The sequence below is a fragment of the Simochromis diagramma genome, unplaced genomic scaffold (genome assembly GCF_900408965.1).
Source record: "Simochromis diagramma unplaced genomic scaffold, fSimDia1.1 OVJJ01000304.1, whole genome shotgun sequence".
Taxonomy (NCBI): Eukaryota; Metazoa; Chordata; class Actinopteri; order Cichliformes; family Cichlidae; genus Simochromis; species Simochromis diagramma.
This window is the reverse complement of record NW_024387030.1, coordinates 2023487-2050054: the sequence shown is the minus strand read 5'-3', so window position 1 is coordinate 2050054 and position 26568 is coordinate 2023487. Positions and strand designations below refer to the sequence as shown.

Sequence of the window (26568 nt, the reverse complement as noted above, 5' to 3'; positions counted from 1 at the left end):
CTAGGAAAGAAAAAAAGACTGAATCTGATACCAGTGTTGAGCTGTAGAATCTGGCAAAGGCTGGATGACTGAGCCAGTCCTTAAATATTCACGAGGGATGTGATCTGGTGCAGGTGTACCAGTTACGGATCAAACAGGAACTGCTGAGAGTACGTGCATCCAGGAACACCTCTGACAAAGTAAGGCCTGCCCACTCACACACGTTCAAACCAAAGATTCACAATGAGGGACAGGTCCATGTACTTCAAGAAACTGGGGAACAGGCAACAGCTCTAAAGAAACAATAAAAAGCAATAGTTAATACATTTATAGAGTTTATCCAAGATGATGGAAAGAATTGAGCAAAGTCTCAGATACAGTATGTGGGGGTGTAACTGGAGGCAAATGCATCACAGTGGGCTTAATCATGGCATTAAAAAAGGGCGGAGCCTGTCACAGAAGATTTAAAGTAGGGAAGTAGTAGCACAAAAATATGTTAACTAAACAAAATGGGATACTAATAACAATAAAAATAATAATTCAAATGTGGCATTCAGAGCTGTGCATGCAGAAAAGGATTTATTTACAGCAGCAGGTGAGATATGTACACATATACAGCAAATGTGGGGAGTGGCCTCCAGGGATTCCAAGGGAAGGTCCAAGGCTGGGGGGGAAACACACTCACACTCCTCTTCACTTAGCCCATGATACAAAACACACTCAGTCCAAAATCCATGCCGTGCCTCATTCACACTCTTGCTCCTTCAGGTAGGGTTCAGGGAAGACAGGCGGGGGTCCAAGAAGGTGGAAGTAAGTACAACGATCCACCGAGGACCAACACTCCACCAAGGCCTTAAGTACTGCCTGAAGCAATTAGCAGAGATGAGCAGCAGGTGAGTAGTGCGTGAGCGTGGAGTCCAAGATGGCCCAAACACCCAGACAGCGCCCTGGAGGAAAAGGTGAGTACAGCAAACCATGACAGTCTGACCCAATGAGCATGCCCAATATAGTTTTTCTTTCTGACTCTCACAGAGTCCCATGTAATACGTGCAATAGACACGCCAGTACATTGTGTCCATTTCATGCTTTGCCTCTCCAAAACATGAAATGGACAAGAATGCAGAAGTTGCATTACCAGCAGAGGGAGATTATATATTTAAAGCCAAGGAGTCACTAATGAGCAAAAAAACGTATAAAGTGCATCGCCAGAGACGATTACGCTAGGTGACTAATATGTATACATGTAAATGTGTTAATAATGTTTGTTTAAATACTGGCTTAGTAGGTAATTGGAGTGTTGGCTTGAAATAAAACATCTCCCTCTTTTGTTACAGCAACTTACTGCGTGCATGTCCTTTGGAAAGGTAAAGCATCAGATGGTGTCAGTAATGATATCACAGAGACCATAATTTACAAAACAGACTTTTTTTTTAATTAACCTGAAAATAAAGAAAGCATCTAAGTTTTTAGGAAAGTGTTAATTGAGACCCAAAAGCTACACCTGGGGTTTACATATACATATTCTATTTGTTTAATTACATGTAGTTCCCCACTCCCCAATACAGCCCTTAGACTACAACCACCTCGACTAATGCATAACGTTAAGCAGATTTCTTATTTTTCCACACAGAAAAATTTACCTCGGATAAATGAGCTAACCCGAAATAAATCCTACCAATAAGCAGAATTGAAAATGACATTGGCCTCCACACAAGCTTAAAACTTTCATTCCCTACACAAATATAAATAATTCAGTTTAACTCCATATCATTAGCACTAAGGCTAATGATATGCCAGGAGTCTCCACACACACACACACACACACACACACACACACACACACACACAAACAAACATGGCAGTATATGCAGATTCAGCTTCCTCACTTGAGTGGAATAAGTGTTCTGATTTGTGCCAGCTAGGATACGAAATAAGCACTTTGTTAACAGCAAAGTTTTGATGAATAGAGAAAAAGCAGGCAAGATTTGTTGACTATCATTGTTTCTTTGGCTGTGCTACCCGGTAGGCGCGTTCATCCTAATTATCTTGATCTGCTTTCATCTTTGACTTTCACTGTCAGTGCTTTACTCCAGAAACTACTACTTAAGTTTTATTTTACAGGGCAGTAACCCCGTTTAGGCTGTCTGATTTTTTTTTTTTTAAACAGTTACTTTAATGCAGCTTTTGCATGCTAGCAGACCCACAGTGCATCTATCCATCTTCTAGGATGCCTGAGCACGGCCTGCAGCAGTCTGTTTTGTCTTTTTATAGAGTCAAAGCAGATTTTATTGGAGGTCATGAATAAAGGTTTTCATGTCCAACGTGCTTTGTGAAACCAAGCCTTATCTATCATCTCCCTCATCACTACATTCATGGTGTTCCTGTATTCCTTGAATGCTATATTAATAACCCTATTATTAATAGCTCCTAAGGGACACACTAACTCAGCGTGGGGTTTGTTTATTCCTGAGACAAAGTTGTCTGGGCAGGGAAAGTTTAAAATTTGTGCCTGCCAGATGCAATTTTGCCTCTTCTCCGAGTCGGTCTGCTTTCTATCAGGCTTAATAAGTATCACATTAGCTGTCACTCTGACTCTCTCTCTGTAACAAGCAATTAAGTGAAACCTGTATAATAGTGTAATAATAGTCAAACTGCAATAAAATGCTTCTCTGGATGGATAGAAAATGCAATCACATCACCCCATTATTACATTAACTGTCATTTCTACAGCTTCTTCATGATGGGCTCATATTTCTATTAATTCCAGTCTTGATATTTTCATGTCTGCCATACCTAACATGATTTTATGAAGTATTTATTCCTTGAATAATTTTACCAACGTCTAGTTATTTCAGCAGATGTAGTAATGACTGGCTGAAGAAAATCATTAACAATTGTAGAGTAAAACTTCACTAATCTATATAATTTATTCAGATTCAGCAGTTTGGAGACAAAGTTAGAGAAATAAGGCTGAGATACCTGAGGTGGGATAATGAATAAATTGAACAATTGGACCTCTGAGCAGCAGAGAAAAAGAGGAAGACTAAAGAGAAGTTTTATGGCTATAGTGAAGGAGAACATGCAGAGGGCTGGTCTGACACAAGAAGCATGGGGGAGATAATCCTCTGTGGTGGCCCCAAAGGAATCATCTGAAAGAAGATGTAAAAGATTCAGTCCTGTCATTTACATTAATTTCCCAATACAGCAGGCATGCAGGCTTCACATAACTCTATACACAGCAGACAGCTAGTAGGTAGAGAGTATGGTGTTGTATTAAGGGCTCAGCATTCTTCTGTGTAGGCAAATACCTACGCAAATGGGAGAATAATAAAAAGAATAACTTCACTCCTTTACATATTGAAATATTTTTTTTTTCTGTTTATTTTACATTTAAGTTTTTTGTGAGTTTTCACAATCAACCGGAGCTATCTCATTGACTTGGCCTCCTGTGATGCACCTACACAATGTCTGTGTTCCCCTAAACTTTCCCTGCATGGGAGCTGCGCTAAGTTTCCAAATAACCAGTCAATGCGTGCCCTGCGTTGCATCAGTACTTCTCCACCTCCACTGATTATTTTTTTCAACACCTCCAATTTTTCATCTTTCAGCTCAAGGACTCCTGTGCTATTCAGAGTATGATGTCATATGCGATGAGAGATTTGGCACTGAAATCACCCCTGTATGCTGTCGATAGCCCTGTTAAGTGAGCATGTCAATACTAACGCGTGAAGGTCACAAGCAAAAAAGGGGTAAACCTCAATCATCAATTTAAAAAAAAAAAAAAAAGAAAAACTAACTAAATCTCCCCTGTCAAATAGTGTTATCAACAGACACACATTTCTATAAATTAAAGTAAGTCTATGAAGGCTTTTCAACCTTATCTGTGCAAACTCAACCTATAAGCGCTTAAGCAATGCTTCATTCAGCTGACAGTTAATCACAAACTTACTAAAGAAAAGCTTAGATAAAGTTGTGTTTACTGAATGTACCCAGGAGAATAAAACTTTGAGCTCTAAAATGTAATTGCTGCCTTGCAGACTGAAAAAAGCTCTGGAACAGAAATGTAAAATCTGTCATGATGGAGTTTCTAACTGACTGTTAGAAGCGATGCAGCAGTTTGACAGCTCGAATCGGTTGGTTGACAGACTGATTTTTTTATTATTCAAAAATCTGCGATGATCTGAGCAGAAGTTTAATACATTTTGTCTAATGACAGAAGAAGCAACTGTTTGGTGTTAAATGTCTTAGCTGCACCAGTTAATCTCTTTTTATATTTGGTAAATGATTAAATGACTGTGTGTATAATGAACCTATAGGAAACAGTCATCTGATTTTGATGTGCACTTTAAGGTCTATTTTGTTTTTGCGTGTCTCGGCTGATGGATTGGATGGAACTGTTTGGTGGGAAAAAATTAAATTAAATAAAATCTCACAGCATGTGGGCGACAGATCCGGAGGTAGAGTGTGGAATCCACTAATTGGAAGGTGAAAGGGGTTCGCTCCCAGGCTCCTCCACTCCACATTTCAAAGTGTGTTTAAGCAAGAAACTGAATCACAGACTTGGCACAAGAAAATGTGATGTACAAACATACAAAACTTCAGGCTTTGTGTGAATGTATGTTTGAAGGGGTGAATATAACTTTGTGTTAATCAAGATGAGTGGTTGATAAAACAATAAAATGCTATGGATGCAGTCATCTTACAATTTCTATGCCCTTCACCAAACTGCAGTGCCAGCTAGCCAGTGAACACAGCAGAGCTAGCAAGCATAACAGACAGTTGTTCCCCCAAGTGTTTCAGGAGGCACACACTGACCCCAAAATCATCAGGTGATTCAAACTAATGTTGTGTCTTCTATAGCATAATAGCAATTATGGCTTCTTGTCAAATCTGCCCAACAGCAAACTCTAAATGTTTCTAACCAACTGGTTCCTTTTTTAGTAGGCTCGTGTCCAAAAAAACAAAACAAAAAAATAAATTGCAACCAAATTAAATAACAACTCGAGGTGAGAATTAATGTCAATATATAAGATAAGTTAAGATTGCTGCTGACTCTAGCTATCACTGCAATAATGCAAAATCTAATTTAGTGACCCGCAGCATCAGTAGAATTACATACTGCAGCTCCTGATCAATAACGTTCGTCTGCCTTTCCTTAACAGGCCTATATTGTGTCTCACTGCTGTTGTATCAGTGATAACAAGAAGTGCCAGCAGCATTAATTAACAATATATGTTTGTCACTAATGTATGACATTGTAGGTTATTGGAAGAAAAATAAGATAACTGGAGTTATCTATACATTTCCCAGAGATGGGGTGGAAACAAAGGAGACAAATTACACAAAAGCAGATGCGACTTTCAGATGGACAACTTTTGTTTTGCTGTCAGGAGAAGCAAATAAGCTCCATTAATGGTGGCGGTCTAAATCATCCTTTGACTGCTGGCTGAAGAAACATCACTTTATTAATGTTATCTAAAGATTTAGTATCGCCACTAAAGCTGAAACCAGACAGAAAATACTTCAGCGAACAAGTAATAGAAGCCTCTCCTGAATGAGTTACAATTCAGTGGTAAGATCGGGTAGGTAATACCAGAGAATTTAGTCAGAGTTTAGAAGTGACTTACCTGGATTTACTGATGATTTAACTGGATTTTACAGACTCTTACTGGTGATAGTCTGTGGTAACACTGCAGAGTTTCCACTAACCTTGCAAAAGATAAAAAATAACAGTAGGAACCATGGCAACTGTGCACAAAGATGGCAGGAGTTGTGTCAAAATGTTTAAAAGACATAAAAGATGTATAATAACCTGTGATTATATTATGTAAAACATCAAATATAAGATATAACCTTAATAAATGTAACATGAATATGTTCTGTTGACTAAAATGAACCATGCACAAAGGTACTAACATCATAACAGTGCTCACTGTTGCCTCACAGCAAGCATGTCCTGGTTTTGGGGCTTCCTGTGTGCAGCGTGTTCTTTACTCTGTGGGTTCTCTCCAGGTATTCTAGCTTCCCCTCAAAGGCTGTGCCTGTTCAGTTAATTTCTGATTCTAAATCAACTGTAGATGTGAATGTGAGTGTGAATGGTTGTCTCGATAGGAATTTCTTGAATGTGTGCCTTCTTTTTTCCTCTGTTCTCTGTCTTCCTGTCTATGTCCTGGAAAACAGTCTCAATACGCTGTGCTGATAGGTGTCTGACTTCCTAAAATGCATCAGAAAAAGAGAGAAAAGGCTTGACAGAGGAGCTATAATCAAGGATTCACAGACTTATCCTTTGTGGAAAAGTTTTTTACCTTCATTGTGTAAAAGAGTCATAGCACACATCAGCAATATACAAACTGTGATGGGAGTTTGTATATTGCCTTATATTCCCTTAAACTTTGTGTCCATTACTTACATCTGTTATATAAAATGATCAAAACTGTAAGATTTGCTGTCAGACGGCAAATGCTGTGAATTTAATAAAACCAGCCTTAAATATAGGGCAAAAAGTATCACTGTTAGGATGGTAAAAAACTGTTACATCTGAGATGATAAAACAGAGCATTTTTTGGCTATGACAAAACAGTTTATGAAGCATCTGTGCCAAACTTCATATTCATTTGACGCCGCTTTAAAACTAGGTTTCAAAGCAAGGCTGTCTCATTTTGTTAAATATTAGTTGCCTTGACTCCTCTCTCTCCTTTTTGTCTCCTCCTCTGTAGATGGACTAAGGCATGAGGAGAGGGATGAAGAAAGGAGACGAAACGTGCAAACTAAACTATATACAGTGTGTGTTTCTTACCCAGTGACATTAGGATAGACCCCACATCCCTGAGCTGGATGGATAATGGATGGAGATCCGTTCTAGGTCTGTGTCTTTAGCCTGTTTTTCCCATGCCATGTCTTAAGGCATGACATATGAAATGTATCACGTCTCATAACAGGATTATGCTCATATAATCATAATTTTGTACCCATCTGATCACTGGAACATATACCAAAAAATCACAAGTTGGTACACTAATAAATGGTCCAAAGTTTCATTTGAAAGAAAAAGCTAGTTCTACCTATCGATTCATGTTTGAGTTGATGCTCAAACAGTGAGCACCGCATAACGAAGCTCTGTATGACATCTGAAGCACAGCATGATGCATCTCAGTAGCTCACCTCAGCTCACCCTTTTGTAAAACATTGTGTAAATGTCACTCAGTAAATAGAGCATAGAAGTGTGTATAACCTCAAACCCTTCCTCTTGGCGGCTACCGTCCCCGGTGCTACGTCCTCCACCCCCATGTCATCCAGATGGTTGGGATGATGAATGGGACTAAATCATTGTATCCAACTGTAGCAGGTATATGTGGTAAACTTGTTTTCAAATCTCATGCATAAAAATTGCCTCTGTAATTGAAGAGACAGATTTTCTTTCTCTGCTACAAGCATTATGAATATTTTATGGCACACTTTCAAGTGTGCAAATGGTCCCGGAAATAAGTTCCATCCACAAATCATATTAACTGAAATGCTATTTTCTCAGGCCCATCTGCCAGGTAAGTCTTTTCTGGTTATATCTATTTTGTTTGTTTCACCAGTGTGGAGATCACATGGACACCAGTGGCACGTTCACTTTCATTCTGGTGTTTTCATATATTTCCTAAAGATTAAAATGTGCAGGAAGAATTCATTTGAAGCAGCGTGTTAGATGTGTGCTCGGTTCAAACACATTATGACTGTGTACACTATACAGCTCATTTTAAACTCTTGTTGAGTGTTTCACTGTTGAGTCATTGCCTTTTTCACAGTAGATTATCAGGATTTGTTGGGCTTGTGTCCTGTAAAGCCAAAATCTATAGTTGATCTCCTTCCAGTGAAAGCTGGCGAGTTGTACATATGCCACTTCATGAAGAATCCAAATGTTAGGTGTACAGTGACCTAGAGAGCATGCTCATTATCCTTCTCAGTCCAGCACACAAACAGCATGGACAAACTGACCTCTGGTTGGCACTTGCATGAATGTGCTAAAATAAAGTAATTCAAATTATGTAGTACTGTTACAGTGTAGAGTGATGGGACCAAGTGGATTAGATTTAAATACATCAGTCGTCCCTATTCATTTGTCTGCCATAGCAGGAAACTTAATTTACCATTGATTTTCAGGCTGTTTGCTTTGTTTCAAATAAGGTTTCTGAGTTCTTTATCTGGACAGGGATATGAAAGATTAACTTGGGGCGATCACGGCTCAAGAGTTGGGCGTTCGTCTTGTAATCGGAAGGTTGCCGGTTCGAGCCCTGGGTCCGACAGTCTCGGTCGTTGTGTCCTTGGGCAAGACACTTCACCCGTTGCCTACTGGTGGGGGTCGGAGGGCCCGATGGTGCCAGTGTCTGGCAGCCTCGCCTCTGTCAGCTGTGGCTACAATGTAGCTTGCCATCACCAGTGTGTGAATGGGTGGATGACTGAATGTAGTGTAAAGCGCTTTGGGGTCCATAGGGGCAAAGTAAGGTGCTATAAAAATACAGGCCATTTACCTTTTTTTTTTTTTTTTTTTCCTTCCCCTGCAATAAAGAATTTCTGTAATAAATGTGCCTATATTTTTGTCATGGCACTGGGTCTGGTGACCCAGTGTTTGTGTTTTTGGTTTAGGCTATACCGGGGTGGGCAATCTCAGTCCACGAGGGCCGGTGTCCCTGCAGGTTTTAGATGTGTCCTCGAACCAACACAGCTGATTTAAATGGCCAAATTAGCTCCTCAACATGTCCTGAAGTTCTCCAGAGGCCTGGTAACGAACTAATCATGTGATTCAGGTGTGTTGACCCAAGGTGAGATCTAAAACCTGCAGGGACACCGGCCCTCGTGGACTGAGATTGCCCACCCCTGGGCTATACTCTTTGAATTATGGTTTTCTGTTTGTCTTATATTTATAGTTTCTGGTTAGAAGGTTTCTGTTTCTGTGCCTCCTCTGTGTTCCTGGTGAAGGTCTAATTCTGTTCTCCGTGTGTCGTATGTTTAGTCTTAGTTTTCTGTCTTTATGTCTTCTCAGTGTCCCACATCCTTTGACTCTTGTCTCTCTGCTTCATATTCCCGCTGTTTCAGAGTCTGTCTCTGTGTCAAGTCCGTGTCTCTGTGTTATGATTCCTGTTTTATTTTGGCAGTCTGAATCATTGTCAATGTATTCTGCTTTGCTTTCTATATCTCGTTAGTCTGATTTGTCCCAGCTGTGTTCCCACCTGTTCTCCATCCTCTCGTTGGCTTCCCAGTGCATTTAAGCCCCGTGTTTCCCTTTGCCACGTTGTACCCTCACTGTGCTGTGTTTCTCCCTGCGTGGTCCTGATGAAGTTCTAGTTCTCAGTCCCTGGTTTGGTTTCCTAGGTTGTGTTTTTAGTTTCTGGTTTTCATAATTGAGGTTTTGGTTTGTTTTTTGTGAAGTTTATTTTTATGGAGAAGTCTTCCCAGCAAGAAGACTTTAAGTTTCATTCTGTGTACGAGTCCTGCGTTTGAGTCCTACATCAATGACAATTTTATCTAAACTCGCTTTTAAAAAAGTTGTGACACTGTAAAATGTGATTAACAAAATAATAATTTGCAGATCTCAAACTCATATTTTATTCACAATAAAACACAGAATGCATACCAAATGTTTAAGCTGAGAAAATGTATGATTACTTAAAAAAATATTAGCTCATTTGGAATTTGATGGCAGCAATACAAACATGCAGTCAGGCAGGCATATTTGGCACCCAGACTTTTCTACTATAAAACCATGCTTTTATAAGATGCTGTATATAGCTTAGCATGTGTAAATATGCATTTTGATGGGAGCATATGCTACTAAACCTATATGCATCAGAGCACTGGTGTCTTACCATGTGGAAAAGCTGCCACTTTTATAAAGACTCATATACACCATACTCCATCAGAGATTCAGGCTTTTGAACCAGGCTTCAATATCATCAAAAGATTCAGGAATCTTTTGAAAGTCTTCGTAATTTTACTTTGACAAACATGTTTTGAAATTGTTCCATTACCTTTAGCCTCAGTTATGTAAAGATCGGTGAACCTCTGCCCACCTTTATTTCTGAGAAAGACGCTCTGTTTAAACCATTTACATCATCATGACCTGTTGCCAATTAGCCTAATTAGTTGCATAGTGTTCCTCCAGCTGTTTCCCTTCAGTTCCACTTTTGCAGCCTTTTTGTTGCCCTGATCCCAACTTTGATAATACATGTTGCTGTCACAGTTTTAACATTTGATAGACTTTCTCAGTTCTATTTTGAATAAAATATTGATTTAAAATTTTAAATTGTTACATGGCATTACAACTTTTCAAAAATTATATGGTTTAATATGTTACACAGATATTTAAGAATAGGTCAATTAAGTTTATTCAGTGGTTCGTGTGATATATTAGAAAACCTTTTATCACATATCACCAGTGCTGCATGTTTCTTCATGTTTGAAGTCACCTGACTCACACACCCACCTTCCCACTCCACCTGTTTCCAATTTACCAGCCTGTCACATAGAGCTGGGCGATATAAGATTTTTTCATATCACGATATGTTGTTTTTTTTTTCATTTCAGGCGATAACGATATATATATCACGATATAAGCTAAATAACTATATTTGTAAGATTTAAATGTGCCGTTGCTCACAAGTAAAATGTGAAATAATCAGCAGCTTGTTTTGATTTAAATATTTATTTCCCATAATAAGCTCAACAGGGTAGATGTACTTAAGGAACATGACTTTTTCAGATAAATAAAAGGCAAATATTGCAAACTACACAAAAGGCAGCTGCTAAAGCGTTTAAGTTTCAAAATAGAACAAACGAAACAGGCTACTAAATTGTCAATTCCACTTAGAAACAAAATATTAATTCTAAAAATAAATCTTAGTCAATTTTGTCTGTTCTTCTGTAAAACAAACTAACTTTTGTCAATATCAAATAAACTGAGAACTAAAAGGAAATTCTCAATCTCTCCTTGTTGTATAGATGAGCTTTTCAAACAGTTTTAACAGTTACGTTAGTCTGACAAAAGCCGAATGACGAATTAGCGCTTTCAGTCAGAAAGCGATTTATTGTATTTCCAGACTTGCTTTCGGCACAATTTATAGTGCGCGCTACTCTGTTTTTTGTCAGACTTGAAATAGCCGAAATACCTTCACACTACGGAACTTCTATGGCTCTTCCGTTCGACAATCTCTCCAGCATTGGAACCATCATCGGTTTTCTCTTCGGTAACCTTCGGTCACGCTGTCGGTTGATTTTTCTCTAGTCAGCACACTCATTTCCTCCATTACCTGGGCGGCACGGCGGCTGGCTGCTTCCCAAACAAATACACATGTGCGGCTTGGCACTTGTGCTGTACGTAACAAGTCACCTGACGTGACGCTGCGGCTGTGATTGATTCGGCTCTGCGCTAGTTAATTTGGATTGGCTGTTCTTCTTCTTCTTCTTTTTTTTTTTTTTTTTTAAGAGGACAAGCGAGATGAGGCTTATCACAATAGTTTAACTTTTCTATCGAGAAAAAGTTATTTCGCAATACATATCATTATCGTTCTATCGCCCAGCTCTACTGTCACAACACTTGTTTGTAACTTTGCATCTTTCTCTTCTTCTGTTTGTTAAATTATCAGTCTGTTGCGTTGCATTGCTTTGTACGTGCACTGTTTTGTCTGTCCTCTATTTCTGTTGACTCTCTGCAAGCCATTATTCTGTTTTAATTAGCCTAAACTCTTCCTGAAAAAAGCACAAAAGGAAGAAACTAAAGTTTTGTCAGGTTACCCTTGTACCCGTGTAAAGGTTTTAAAATCTAAACCCTTTTAATTTCCTCTTCACATAATTACTACTTCTTTTCATTGAGCTGAATACATCAGAGAACACTGTAACCCTTGCTTTTCTCTTTCAAACCAGGCACAATAAATGAATATTGACAAGAAAGTATAAACTGTTTATATGTTGCATCTGCATTTCCCAACAATGCATAATTTATGCTAACAGTGCTGAGAGGTAATGATATAAACCCAAACAATAACTAATGATCCATTTCTTTACACAACACCATGAACGCTCATGAAAAATCTTTCAAGGTGCAATAATGTGTTGTTCTCTGTGTGGCAAAGAAATAAAGACAGAAGGAGATTAACACACGCAGCAGCTCCATCTGGTTGTTGCTTAGTGCTGTTTTTCACATCATTAACCTTTAGCATTTATCTGAAGCAAGCATCTATCCAGTACATATAGGTGATTGGCGCTGTGATACTTATGTGCGTGCATTAAGCACATTAACTTCTTAGGTTGAAAAAGCTGGTGATTTCTTCAGAACACCAATGGGGCAATTTTTTTGAAGCAAAAAATTATTAATCTAAAAGAAAACGGATGCTTGAATTTTTAAAAACTGAATGAGCAAAGACTTACCAGCCAGTGTATATCCTTTATCAACTCAGATTTTCTGTTCCCCTGAGACAGTAGCAGGGCTTAGAACAGTGTGTCCTAGACATCTGTGCAACTAGGTTTTGAGAAAAGCTGGCTCCACTAGCTATGTCCTGAAAGCATACCCTCCGGTCATGCCTGAAATCCCCCTGGACTACCTTAGGAATCTGCTAACAAACACATAAGTCAGGGAAACAGTACACAAGGTCTACAGAGATCCTCTGAGGAAAGCTTTTTGCATATAATTTGTCATTACTGATGCCAAACATGCATATTTGTGCTTTTACAAAATGTGGCCCCTTTCAGGTTGTTCTATACGTGAATAGCACTGGACCTAAGAAGGATGGGTTTTATTTAAAAAGGCAGGTTTTTTTAAAGTAGTGCATCCAGGTCATGTTTGAATTGTTTTCTGTATGATCTTTATCTCTTTAAAAGGGACAATAACAAAAATCATTTCTGCTCCAGGAACAAAATAACAATGATTCACCTTTGTTTGAGCTGAGATGTGCTAATCAACAACAATGACTCAAGTAACTGCCTGGATGGAAGAAATCTGATGTGAAAAAGATGTCTGTGTTATATTTTAGTGAAGTATTTTATAAGTAATAAGTAATTTATGTAATTTTCTCAAACTAGGGGTTTGAGAAAAGCTGGCTCTACTATGTCCTGAAAGCATACCCTCTGGTAGGGATGGGTACCGGTGTCCGGTGCCATGGTGGCACCGGTTCTGACATAAACGGTAGTAACCAGACCGAAAAGCAGCGCACATTTCGGTGCTTTATTTCGGTGCTTTTTTTTCCTGAGCTGTGATACACTTCTAGCCAATCATTTTACGTTTCCGAGGATAGTAGGCGGGCCCAGGTACGTACGTTCTTTTAGAGCAGAGCTACAGATTAAAAATGCCCAAGGCGAAGTGGTCAAAAGTCTGGCTGTACTTCACAGCAAAAGATGCAAACTCAGCAGCCTGCAACAAGTGCTTTAAGCTGATACTGTGATACTGTCAAAGGAGGTAACACCTCAAATCTGATGAAACACCTGGCAACGCATAGCGTTTTTTTTTTAAAAGCCCAGAAATGCGCCGTATTTGATAGCTTGCTGTGAGACCTCACACCGAGCACATCTACTGCGGGTGGGTTGCCTGTTATGCAACATCCCGCAAAAACACGAAGAGGAGAGTCCTGGCCCCTAGCCCTGCCAGTGTAGCAGAAATAATGACGGATGATGATGCAGCAGCCGTTCTTCTCTGCGTGAGCAGCTTAATGTTGTTCGTGTGTAATTTACGTTGAGTAGGCTAACCACGTTATTACATTAATGCATGTAAGGTGAACTAGCAAACATGATCATAGCTACATGCGGCTGTCTTCTTGTTTGATGGCAGATACTCCCTTCACCCTGGCCAAAAAGGCTAAAACTACCAAAGAAAAAGTGGAAAACAGTTAAACATGAGAGGTTTTTGGACAAAGTTTGTGTTTTTTCCATTGTTTAAGCACTGCTTCCAGCCAAGAGTGATACCATATATGCCCCATAGCTGCAGAAAAGGCTAACATTGTTATCTTTTTACAAAAAACAGCTGAACATGAGAGGTTTTTGGACCAATTTTGTGTTCTCCATTCTTTAAGCACCGGTTTGAGCACCGTTTAAGCACCGGCACCGTTTCAAAAGTACCGATTTGGCACCGGTATCGGATAAAACCTAAACGATACCCATCCCTACCCTCTGGTCATGCTGGATAAATTAAAATTAAAATTAAAATTGTGGTCTTAGAATCTCATCTCTGCTTTTCGCAGATGATGTGGTTCTGATGGCACCAGTAGGTACTGGCCTCCAGGTCACATTGGATTGGTTCGCAACTTAGTGTGAAGTAGCGGGAATTATGATAAGGACCTCCAAGTCTGAGGCCACAGTCTTCAGCTGGAAAAGGTTAGAGTGCCCCTCTGGGTGAGGGATGAGGTGCTGCCCTCCAAGTAGAGGAGTTTCTCTGGGTCTAGTTCATGAGTGAGGGGAGAGTGGACCGGGGATTCGACAGACAGATTAGGGCTACAGATCCAGTGATGTGGTCGCTGTACAAGTCTGTTGTGGTGAAGAGTGAGCTGAGCATAGAAGTGAAACTCTTGATTTACCAGTCGATATTTGTCTTTACCCTCACCGGTGGTCGCAAGCTCTGGGTAGTGACCGAAAGAATGACATCAGAATACAAGCGGTGGAAGTGAGCTTTCTCCAAAGGGTGGCTGGCCTCTCCCTTGGAAATAGGGTGAGGAGCTCAGGCATCCCGGACAGGCTTAGCCACTGCTGCTCCACATCGAAAGGAGCCAGCTGAGGTGGTTTCCGGCATCTAAAAAAGTTGCCTCTTGGTGAGGTGAGGAGGCCCCGGGGCAGACCCATGAAACGCTGGAGATATTATACCTCTCAGATGGCCTGGGAATGCCCCAATGTTCCCTAGGATAAGCTGGCTGAGGTTACTGGGAGATCTTGGCTTCACTGCTTAGGCTGCTGCCCCTGCTACCTGACTCTGGATAAGTGAAAGAAGATGGATGGATAGAATATATTGATTGAAAGAAAACATATTAACACGAAATATGCTATGTTTAAACTAGAACTACTGCTCTAAAGATCTGAAGAGTAATGTGAGGAGTTAGAATTAGCAAGTGAATCAGTGTTATAGCTTACATTTTCACAACTATATAATCAACTGGACAGCACAGATATGGCTTATCCACATATAGTACAGCAGTTTCTTTGATAAAGCTGTGGACCACCTGACTATGTTTGTGGTGTTGTTGACATTTGGAACATTTTTAATTTATCATTTTCTGAAAAAGTGTAGTTAATTGCAACAAAAGACAGTCCAAGAAATATGTACCCCAGTGGCAGTGAGTAAAATGGTTTATTTCTGTGTTAGTTAACACATAGCACGTATCTGTGCCTCTGGAATTCACCAATAGTATGCAGGAATGCTTGTTAACCAAGCTTGCTAACATCAGCTGACCTACCACTCCACAGAAAAAGAAAACAACAATGATGTCCTGCTGGCAGTAATTTCAAATAAGTCAGCTGCTGTTGCCAGTTTTCTGTTTCGCAATATCTAAGTGCTAGAATGCCAAAAAACAAAGTGTGATGAAAATGTCTTACAAGCTTTCCATTCCAAAATTCAAATGTTAAATTACTTACTGACAGCACTAATGGCAGCATTAGAATGTGTATCACGCACATGTACACATCATCTCTTTATTCCCCTTTTCCTCTGGAACCAGTCCCAGGCGACTAAGCATTAATGGTCCATGCTGGGAAAATTGTGAAAGGCTGGAATGACAGGGGGCTGCGGGATATTGAGTGCCTTTATTGTGAAGCTTTGTCACACAGCACTCTAATGTGCATAGCTTTTTTTTTTTTTTTTTTCTTTTTTCCTTGCGAATGTCCTTGTGGTATCTACGTTTTACAAAGCAACTGAAAAGCAACATTTTTCCTCCGCCAATTTTCAGTGATGCATAAAATAGTAGGTTATTTCAAATAACTGAGTCAACTTTTCTCCAAACGAAAAAGGAGCAGGTCACATTCTGAAGTTTAAAATTTTTGCTCAGGCATTATGCTATCAAGTAAAAGTTCAGCACATGCTGACAGAACTAGGACGAATGGAGAGAAAAGTGATATTTTGGTATATGACAAGCGACACAGGAAAATAAATTGTGAAAAAGTGACAAATCTCAGTTCTAAATTATTCCACTTACCTCTGTGAGCTAAGTCATTTATGAAAAGGTCAATCGAAACATTCATCTGAGGGGTGCTTAATACAATCAATGTTAAATTAGCATATATTTTGGGTTTGTTAAACAAAACAGTCAATTCTCCAACAGAGCAGCTAGAGTGGTCTAAGTAAGTAACAAATTTAAAAGTCAGCAGGTAATCAGTCATTAAAGACAGACTGGAATGCATTTGTCACGGTTCTGGGTCAGTTTGACCCAGTATTTTGAGTTATGTTTTGGTGTGTTTCTGGATTCTTTTCCGATGATGATGATGATGATTATGAATCTATGTTTCAGTTATTCTTGTTTAGGGATTAGTTCGTAGGTTTTGTGCTCTCATGTTTATTGCAGGTTTAGTTCAGTGTCTAGTCTGTCTCTCAGTGTCATGTCTGCGTCTTTGTTTATTGGTGTCTTGTTTCCTGTTTTACTCTGAAGGTTCATGTTCCTGTCTTATGTCAGTGTTTCTAGCTTTGTTCCCCCCAGTCTCATTAGGTCTTATTCCTCCCAGCTGTGTTCCCCTTCTGTCTCTAATTCCTTGATGACTTCCTCAGTGTATTTAAGCCCAGTGTGTCTTCGTGTTAGTGTTGCGTTGTCTGTTCATGCACCCTGTTATTTCTAGCTGCACATCAGGAGTCTAGCCTGCAAGATTTGGTATTGGACATGTCCACCAAACACACTCTCCACACGGTCTGCCCTCGCAGACCGTGACAGCATTGAGTATTTCCACTTTTGATCAACTATATACAGGGAGATTTAGCACTACGTAGTCCACTGCATTTATTTTTCAGCCATTTCCTTTTTTCAATTAAGCTTTTATACATATAAGCTGATAATATACAAGCACTCACCCAGATTTTACTGCCAAAATCCATATAAATGAGTTTAAACCAGATCTCCCTTGATAAAGTACAACAGTAAAATGCTGTCTGCACTTTTATTCAACAGCAGTAAAGACCCAATCATATAGCAAAGCACTCACAAGGGAAAATTGCTGACTTTTTATATATTAGCATATATACGATCATGATGCAATGTCACTGTTTCCTAAGCCTGAATAATTGCTCCACCACTTACCAGCATGTCATGTCCATTACTGTCTCCTTCTGGAGATTTCTCTCTTTAGCTTGAAACAACTATCTGTAATCTTGGCAGTATTTTCTTGTTGACAAAGTTTAAAAGTGCACTAATGTGTTGACTTCATATTTTTTGTATCTATGTGAGTGATGAAGCTGCATGGGCTTATATAAAGAGTTAGTATTTAAGGCAGAGTTTATCATCACACTTGGTGCAGTTTTACCGTGGTGCTTAAGTTGCCTTTTCATAAAGAGACGGATTAAAGACTGAAGAAACAAAACAAATGTGTCTGGAACACTTTCACTGCACTGACATTTTTTTATGGACAATGTCCATCTACCTATAGATGGATGTAATCTAATGTATGCACGTTAAAGTAGTTTGTCATTATTTCAAACCATCTGCCTGACTCTTTTAATGGGAGAGGGTATTAACTGGTCAAATGCAGAGCTCATAAAAGTCTCTCTTATTGCAAGTAAAACGTACATTTTGAAAATATAGCAAAAGCGTGTGTGTTACTTGTGCATTTATGTAAGCTAAGCATCAAAATGGGGGTTTTTGTTACATTGCAAAAAGATATATTGAACTTTGTTCTACATGGCAGCAGATAAACTATATTGCTGTTTTATTTCAAATGATTTCTCCATGGGTTCTCAGCAGTTACTGAGCTGAATAGTGAACATTTTATTGTTTTAAGGGATATAGAAAAGATGAAATGCACTAAGCAACTGAGGGTGAATGTTTACAGAAATCCATCGACAGAGCTACTTGCTGTTGAAGGAGCGACACAGGGCGTCAAACAAAAGAGAAGAAAACCTTCCCTCTGAGTGTCTTGGCATCTGTTTATGATCCCCGCAGCGCTGAACCCCCCCAGATCAACCAGCGCTGAGTGTTTTTTCATCCTCCAAGGCGCGCTCCCCCACCACTTCTTTTTATGAAGTAAGAATAAATTGAACTGCAGGCTAAAGCTTTCTCTAAGCTATGCCTAGTAATGGTTCAGTAGGGGAAAAAATATTGCTTTTTCCATATACCGAATCTCCCAGGTGTGTTACTTAACTTGTTAAGAAAAGGTCAAGTCACACAGGTGCAGAGATGCAAGGACAGCACAGAGTGAAGGTTTTTATTGAATGTCAACAAGGAAATGCTTACCATTGCAAACAAAGAGGTAAGAAAGGACAATGAGGTAGAATTATTGTGGCTTCTGCATATTTCACATAAATTGGATCTCATAAAAAATAAAAGAAATGTTTGTAAATAAAAAAAATATGAAATATCCTTATAAGATGGAAGAAAAAAAACTTAATCTGTTAGAGACTTTGTTCATTACAAATTTGATTTAGCCCATGAAATATTTTTGATAATTTATATAAATGCAGCAGAGAAACAAACTGAGGCCACAGTACACAGCTGCAGTTTTCTGTCTTAAAAAACCAAAGAACCAAACTAAGATAATCTTCTTCAGTCCATCTTGCAATGATTCACTGAAAACATGTAAAGACAAGATAAAAGGAGGATGAGATACTGTCAAAATAGCAGATTTAATTAAAAAAAAAAAAAAAAAAAAATCCCAAATGGTCGCTGGGTCCTTCAGTAGCAGTGACCATCCTCCAAAGTTCTGCATCCTCTTTCCTTGCTGATGTCTCTTCACCTTAAAATAACTCTTTATTGTCTGTGCACAGTCATACTTAGTAAAATAGTACAACACAATCCTGAAAAAACCTTTGCATAGATTTTTAAATGAGCTAACATTCACCCAGCGGATTTGTAGAAGTTTCTTTAAGTGTAGCCTAAGTGCATCAAAATGAACTTTTGATGACTCTTACTGCCCTCTGAAACCTGGTTGGGACTAGCTTATGTTCTGTTTTCGCAAATTCTTATCTATACAGCATGTTTTACATGCAGAGACTATCTTGGGCGAATGTGCTTTATATATGCACGCTGTTAAGCTATACTTTACTAAAACAACTGAATAAAGTGTATTCTGAAACTGCTGCTAAGTCTTTTTTTTTTTTTTTTTACATAGCTTGAGTTGTAGCTGCTAGAATGCAGAAAACACACCAATGATACCTGTTCAATTAATAAAGAGCTTCACTTTGATCTGCTGACAAACTAAAGGGATTTCCATGTATGCTTTGTTAGGCTGTGGGGCAGTAGCATTTATTATCTAAATGGATCCACTTTAAAGTTTCAGAGCTCTAATGTGCAGCCACAACTTAGAAATAAACAGCAGGACTGAGAGTGATCAGCAATAATGTAATTAATTAAAATGAAAATGTTTATTTTGCTTCTCTGTGTGATAAATCCCTTGGTTAACCACTTTCTGCAGATATAACAATTTGTCTCATTTGTAGCTGTGTTGCATTTTTATTGTTGTATTATGTTCTGTAGAGACTTTCAATCACCATTTTCTCATCGTTATCACCAGTGTCTGATAACGTCTCTGATTGGAGTAGGCAAAGAAGTATTTTTCATTGTGGCCTGTGCTCATTTTGATTTTTCTGTCTTTAAATGTCCTCTACATCCTGTTTTACATTGGTTTCTCATGTGTTTTGTTTTTGTTTTTACTTCTTGTCTTCCCTCCGTTGCGCCACATCTTTGTTTTTTCCTGTGTTTCATTGTCCTCACCTGTGCCCTTTTTCACACCTGTGTCAGGTTTTAAATTGCCCTCTTGCTCTTGGTAGTCTTGCTCTACCAGGAGCAAGACTTGGTGTTCACCACTAATATGTTTTTTTTTTTTTTTTTTTTTTTTTGTAGTGTTTCCTGATCCCCATTGCCATTTGTTACTTGTCACTCTTTACACTTGTTTAACACACAGTTCAATTTCTTAATTCATACAACAGTATTAGTCATGTCAGTATCTTCCAATCGAAATAAAGATTTCCTTGGAGCAGCAGGTACATCTGAACTTTTTACTAGTTTTGTAAAAGAAAATGAATATAAATAACTCTCACTCCAAGGTCAGGTCAAGTTTTTCAATATCTTTTATTTAAGTAAGCTTGCAGTACTATTTTCTTATCACATAAAATATGAAATGCATTGTTGGTTCTTGAGTACCCTTTTATTATCTTGTACTGTGAGATGTCTACCACTAAGTCATGCTACAGCATGTAAATTTATCATATCTGGGCTTTATGGGTTAATAATGCAAGGAGTCAGTGAGCAGGATCTATCTCACCCTCCTGCCCTCTCCTTCCTCCTACATAGTCTCTGTCCTCATCAGTTCACTTTTTCGATCTCACCTGACTCTTGTTTCACACCTCCTCCTTCTTCTTTTTTTAGCACTGCATTTCCAGAGATGAGAGGAAGTCTGCTTTTTAATCAGAGCTTTGTAACCCTCCCAGTGGACTGGAGTTATGTCGAGCTTTTGCTTGTCACACCCTAACCTATTATTTTCTGAGTTATGTTATTGGAGCCTGACCTCTCAAGCAGCCACTCTTAACTGTGATATATTGTCAAAAGGGGAGACAATAGGTTTAGTAGGTCATCTAGGTTTAGATAAAAAACACATGACAGGCTTGTTTTCTTTTTTTCTACTGCCTTAATGCTTCTTTCCAGTCATTCTGGAAAGAAGCATTGTACATGAATGTAGGAGGACTTGTCATTTATTTATTTGATCTCACATTTTCTAGGGTAACAGTTTTCCCCCCTCTCTTACACTCTTATTTGTTCCTGTCAGTTTCAGCTGACTGTCTGGAATTACAGTAAGACAGAGCAGTGGCCGATATAAAAACGTTAACAACTTTATAAGCATGAAACAAAAACAAAAAAACTTTTATCTGTTTATTAATAACATGCAAACTGATTTTATCCTTTCTTATGGAGAAACCCATCCTGTGAGCTGTTCTGGTGGATGCTGCTGATGAACACTTCTAGCACAGTAAGAGAAAATGTAGAAGACAAATCCTGATAAGTACCAATACTGACTGATTGATTGTTAACTACTAGTGCTACTTAAGTAATTTAAGTAAAACATGTGCCTAGAAACAGGCATAATAACTTTTTATAGTACATTATCGTCCAATTAATCTACTTCTAATTTTAGGGAAAATGCTAACTTAAAGCTTGTAAGGTTTCAAAACAAGTGAAAAGTCTCTGGTTTAGGTGGAGAGATAAATCCACTGGGGTTGCACTGGGAAGGGCACCCGATGTAAAAATCAAATATGTGGAGCTACCTGCTGTGGTGACCTCGATGTGGCGGAGGAGCTTCAGAGCCTGTTTCTGTCTCCAAGGTTGGATCTTAGGAGGAAACGGCATGATGCTGTGCTGTTTAGTGCTGACCTCTGCTGTGCTGAGCTATCATATTTTGTTATTGCACTTCATGAGATGATTTATCAGGCAAACAGTGTGGGTCTCTTGGACACTGTCCTCAGCAGCAGTTCAGATACACTAGTTGGTGGTTTAAGTGCTGCAAACAAACGTTTTTTTAAAATATTTTTTATTTTTATTTTTTAATACTCGGAACCACTCTTGAGCCCGTAAATACAATGATGTGCCTGATGTAGTGATATTGTTAGATTACTATCTAATCAGAATAAATGGCTTTAATTTATCTGATCTAATATTTTTAATTTATTCATATTAATAGTTAACATTAGAACCACAAAGGGGATCATTTTGACCCCCTTGGCAACAAGGTAACTACAACTTGTGCTAACAGTGCAGTTATTTTTATTCAGCAAAAAAAAAAAAAAAAAGGAGAAAAAAAGTTTTTATTTTGTTTGGTTTTTGCAGATAAACGTAAGCATGTATATGAATTTAATTAGCAGAATTTTTCAGCTCAAATTTTCAATTTGAATTACAAAATGTACTTCTCACATCTTCCAGCTATTATATTCATCTCTGATATCTACACAACATGTAGCGATGTAGTGGATTACTGTCTCATTATTTTTGTTTTAAATGGCACTTTGCACCTTTTTTGAACTTTCTGCACTTTTGCTTTGATTTGTAAGAGCATATCTCATTTATACTTCATTCAACTCACCAGCCCCCCCCCCCTGCATCTCACTGATGTCTACAAATCCCAAAAGCATCCCCATCCTTATTTTTTTCCATTTCTCACTCTATTCATATCCCTGACCGCGCCTTACTCTCACTCCCCTTTCCCTTCATCCTCACTATATCACCCCTCATGCCTCATAGTCAGAGACAGATAATCAATACCCGTGGCTCGGCGTTCCAAGTCTTATTGACTTTGTTTTTCAGGAAGACTCCATAAAGAGTCATTGGGGAGATTCTGTCACTGCCTGTTCCATCCCCTGACATTAAAACCTCCTTTGTTGCAGCCAGAGACAAGAATGTTGCAGATGAGCTCAAGTTGCCCGCATGACCGCTGGAATACTAAATAAAAGTGAAGTGAGACAGCAGGGCCACTTTGCACCTGCAAGACAGACCAAGTTCAACATGGTGTGACAAGAATACAAGCAACAAGTCCTTCAAATATTCAGAAAACACTTGTGTGGCTGTCAGATTATTTTTCTGTGACAAGCTGCTGGGTGAATTGTGTATAAAGAAGGCTATGAATACAAGTTTTCCAGAAAATGACTGTAAACTATCTGCAAGGGTTTGCTATGTTGTTGACTGATACCAGTGTAATACAAGTTAGTGGTTCAGAGTTTTCCATTTCTCACCTGTGGTTTAACAGAATTGTGTTTCAGAAGTTTAAGCAGGGTCATAACATCTGTTTCCATCCCTGATATACATTTTTTATTACCCATAGAGCTTCACTGATGTATAAAAACTATTAAAATATAGCCCAACCATTGCACAGACATCATAACAATGAACGTGCACACGCACACACTGTAGTTTAGTCCCATTCAAACCACATTTGTCATCCTGTTGTCCTAAATCTTTACCACAGTACATATTGTGAGTAAACCCACGGCTGAAAATGGTCCCAAACATTTGGAAAAAATGATAAAATGATGCTGCCACTGATCACTTATTCCTCTACATTTATTCCTATATACCATCAACTGTCAAAAATATGCAGTACTGCTGTGAGCTGAGACTTTCTACTTAAGTTTAGTAGATCAGAAGCTTCAGTTTTCTGCCACATTCTACTAAGGAATGCATACATACATAAAATATATGTATTTCACTTGTGATAAACAAGTGTGAAACACAAGTGAAATGCAAGCTGTTACTTACAACACATCCAGAACATACTTACAGCACTTCACTTGTGTTTTGTCAGATTACACCTTTATTCCAAAGTGATTAAATTAATTTTTCACCCACACAGAATTCTACACAGACTGCCCCAAAAAGTGGGAAAAAAAGCTTGAAATTCTTACAGTTGTGTTTTTTTTTTTGTTTTTTTTTTAAATAGAAAATTGAAATACAATACGCACATAAGTATATACATACTTTGCTGGGCAGTTTATGGGAACACCTTTGGCAGTAATTACATAGTCAAGTCTTTTTGAGTATGATGCACACTTATTTGTGGGCACTTTTAGGAGTGCAACATGACAAGTGAAGTGCTGTGAATACTTTCTGGATGCACTGTAAAAACAGAACTGAAATATTTCCTAAACGCACTGTTTAAGAATATTCTGTTGGAACCTATTGTGTTTCCCATTGTAATTCTATTGGTCATGACTTGGAAAAACAGTGTACATGTACATTGAAGCAAGTAAGTATATAAATTTAGCTAGTTTCTGTAGTTATATTATGTAATCCCATTTCATATTAATCTCCAAATTGATCACGTCATTAATGATGGGTTTCTTTCCTTGGTGAAAATAAATTTGTGTCTGCCAGTTTCTATTTAAAATGACCTGAGTATAAATTGAATTACATGAAACAGGAGCTATGCAGCATTTTGTGCATCTCATCAATTCCCAGAATCTCTGCAAAAAGACAGTGGAGCAAAGTTAATATGACCCATAGAGTTAGTGTTAACATGACTAACCCTAATCCCACATGGTAGCCACATTAATGAGAAACAGGAATAAATGAAATAAGCAAAGATTTTTTTTAATTAGGATCACAAAGAAATTGTAATAATGGCTGTCCAGAAGTTGAATATTAAATGCAAATCTTTGAAATCGGAACCCTAAAAAAACTGCATATATATCCACCACTTTGACCTCCTTAACTATGGTAGGATCATTAAATATATGGGGACTAGCATTCCATTTAATTTCTGCCACTAATTACATTGGCAGAGTTAGTAAAGCTCTATATTTTCTATCTTTATGACAGACTGTTGACTTAATAAATAAAAAATAAAAAAAAATAAAAATTACTCCGTTAATTCATTTGATGACCGCAATATTGGACAAAGTCTTTGCCTATATTATCAAAACTTTTAAACAGCCCCTAACTAAGGCTAAAACCTAAATTAACTACACAGTTAACATTTATTTTCATTTTTTTTTTCTTCATATAAAAAGTTCAGTAAAACTTTTGATACCTCCATCATCATTTATTCCACTCCACTTCCACTCCATCCATGCAAAGCTAGACAGTAGTTCAGGTGCATGCACAAAACTTCTTTTCTAGCTTGGTGGAATCATGAGGCACAGAATGTTCGAGTCATACTAGCCTGTTATGCTAGAACATAGACCGTCTTTCACTGGAAAGGAGGTCTGTGTAATGACGGTGCACACAGATGCAGTCACAGAGTACACAGAAGATAACATTCCAAGCAGCCTACACATCTTCTATAGTGAACATGTGGGATAATCCCATTACAAGGAGGCCACAGCTCATAGCTGTCATAATGACAGGGAATGGACCAGGTGACACAGCATTGAGGATAAGAGAGGATCATGTTAATTTGCTGTAGCACCAGATGCAAATATACCACCTCTGAAGGACTCACCTTGACTACAGAACATGCTTTGTTTGCAAAAAGGGTGGGAGTGTGCAGACAAGAGTGGAATCTGGGTGGTGTTGACGTAATTAAGTAGTGCACTGACGAAGGCTCCCTGCTGTTTGTCAAGCAGTTGGTGGAACTCTTCTTGGTGAACCGCACCTCAGGAGATCAAGTTTGACTACATCTATTAAACATCAATCAGACATTATTTTCCTGCATTGCTATCTCTTAATTTCACCCTGAGAGCTCATGCATGACATTCACGTAGACAGAATGCATCTCTTGTGACAACTCCAGAAGTTATAGAAGTGCATGATGCTGTCTTAGTCTAGCATACAGTATTACCAGATCCCAGGACTGCCCTGCTGTGGCAGGTACATTTTTGAACAACCTTGTTTCAGCCTGCTGTCCTGTGGTGAGAATTTGTTTATTGCACCTGAAAAAAACATTCCATATTGCTGGAAACCGATGCAGCCCTGATAGTTTTATCTTTGTTGGCAAGCAGGAGGAAAATGGAAAAAGACTGCTATAGACATAGGCTAATGTAGATCCAAAAATAAACAGCATACTGTTTTACATCTGCTGTACATAAAAAGGTGTTACTGTAGAATATACAGGAAAATCATTGCTTATATGGATTCTAGATTCCACAAATGTGAAGGTGGACTGTAATCCCTACAGTGATATATTTTTATTAATAACAGGATTAAATTCCATTAATGGAAAATCTTCTCTAGCTGATTGGAAAGTTAGACAATATCACAAGTGTATTTTTTTTTTCTGTTCTTTTTTCCCCCAGTCTGTCTGTAATGGATCTATTTTTATTATCAGCTTGGCCATGCAGGAAGAAATCAGGAGTTAATCAATTCGTCTCCTGGGACATAGATATGAAAGGGACAAGAGAAAGGGAATAGTCCCGTACTATCCCACTGGATCGACCAGGGAGCATTAAGCTTACATTCACATAAGGGAGCAGTCTCCAACACAGTCCTATAAAGCATTATAAAATAACTCTTCAAGAAAAGTAATGCCATAATTGATTATCTAAAGTTGATTTTCAAATAGTAACTACTAATACTACTAATTTTCCAAAAGCTCAGATTTTAAACCCCTTTAAAATACTCAAATTTGCCACTGCTGACATCAGCTCGTGAGATTAATTTTGATGGTCATCTGCTATGGACAAAAACTTGCCTAAGAAAGTTCAGACTTGAGGTGAGAAATAAAGATGATCATACCAAATATCAATTTTTAACTCTGCTTTTGCTTCCATTCAGACACATGTCTGGTGGAGAATCAAGATGGCTGTAGCTGTATATACAAAATTAGAGACATTTTTTGTTTTATTTCAAGGTTTGTCTGCGAAAGTCTTTCATCAAAATATGTTCTATTCTTATTTAAATTATATTTAGTTTAGATTTGTGCTTTGCTGTAATTAAAAAATCTAACGCATGTTTTGAGAGGACTTCAGAAAGCCTAATTCTTTCGCCTTCTGTGTGGCTTCCCAGGTGATGAGGGGGCTTC

General features: G+C 38.4%; 1 long non-coding RNA gene across 1 annotated transcript; it reads right to left on the bottom strand.

The window, feature by feature from the left end:
• Positions 1 to 2956: 2956 nt before the first annotated feature.
• Positions 2957 to 6840, bottom strand: LOC120739495. The gene is made up of 3 exons (XR_005697231.1): positions 6776 to 6840; positions 5607 to 5688; positions 2957 to 3128 (listed from the first exon to the last, which is right to left on the bottom strand). It is a non-coding gene; the product is annotated as an uncharacterized LOC120739495 (long non-coding RNA).
• Between the last annotated feature and the right edge of the window lie 19728 nt (positions 6841 to 26568).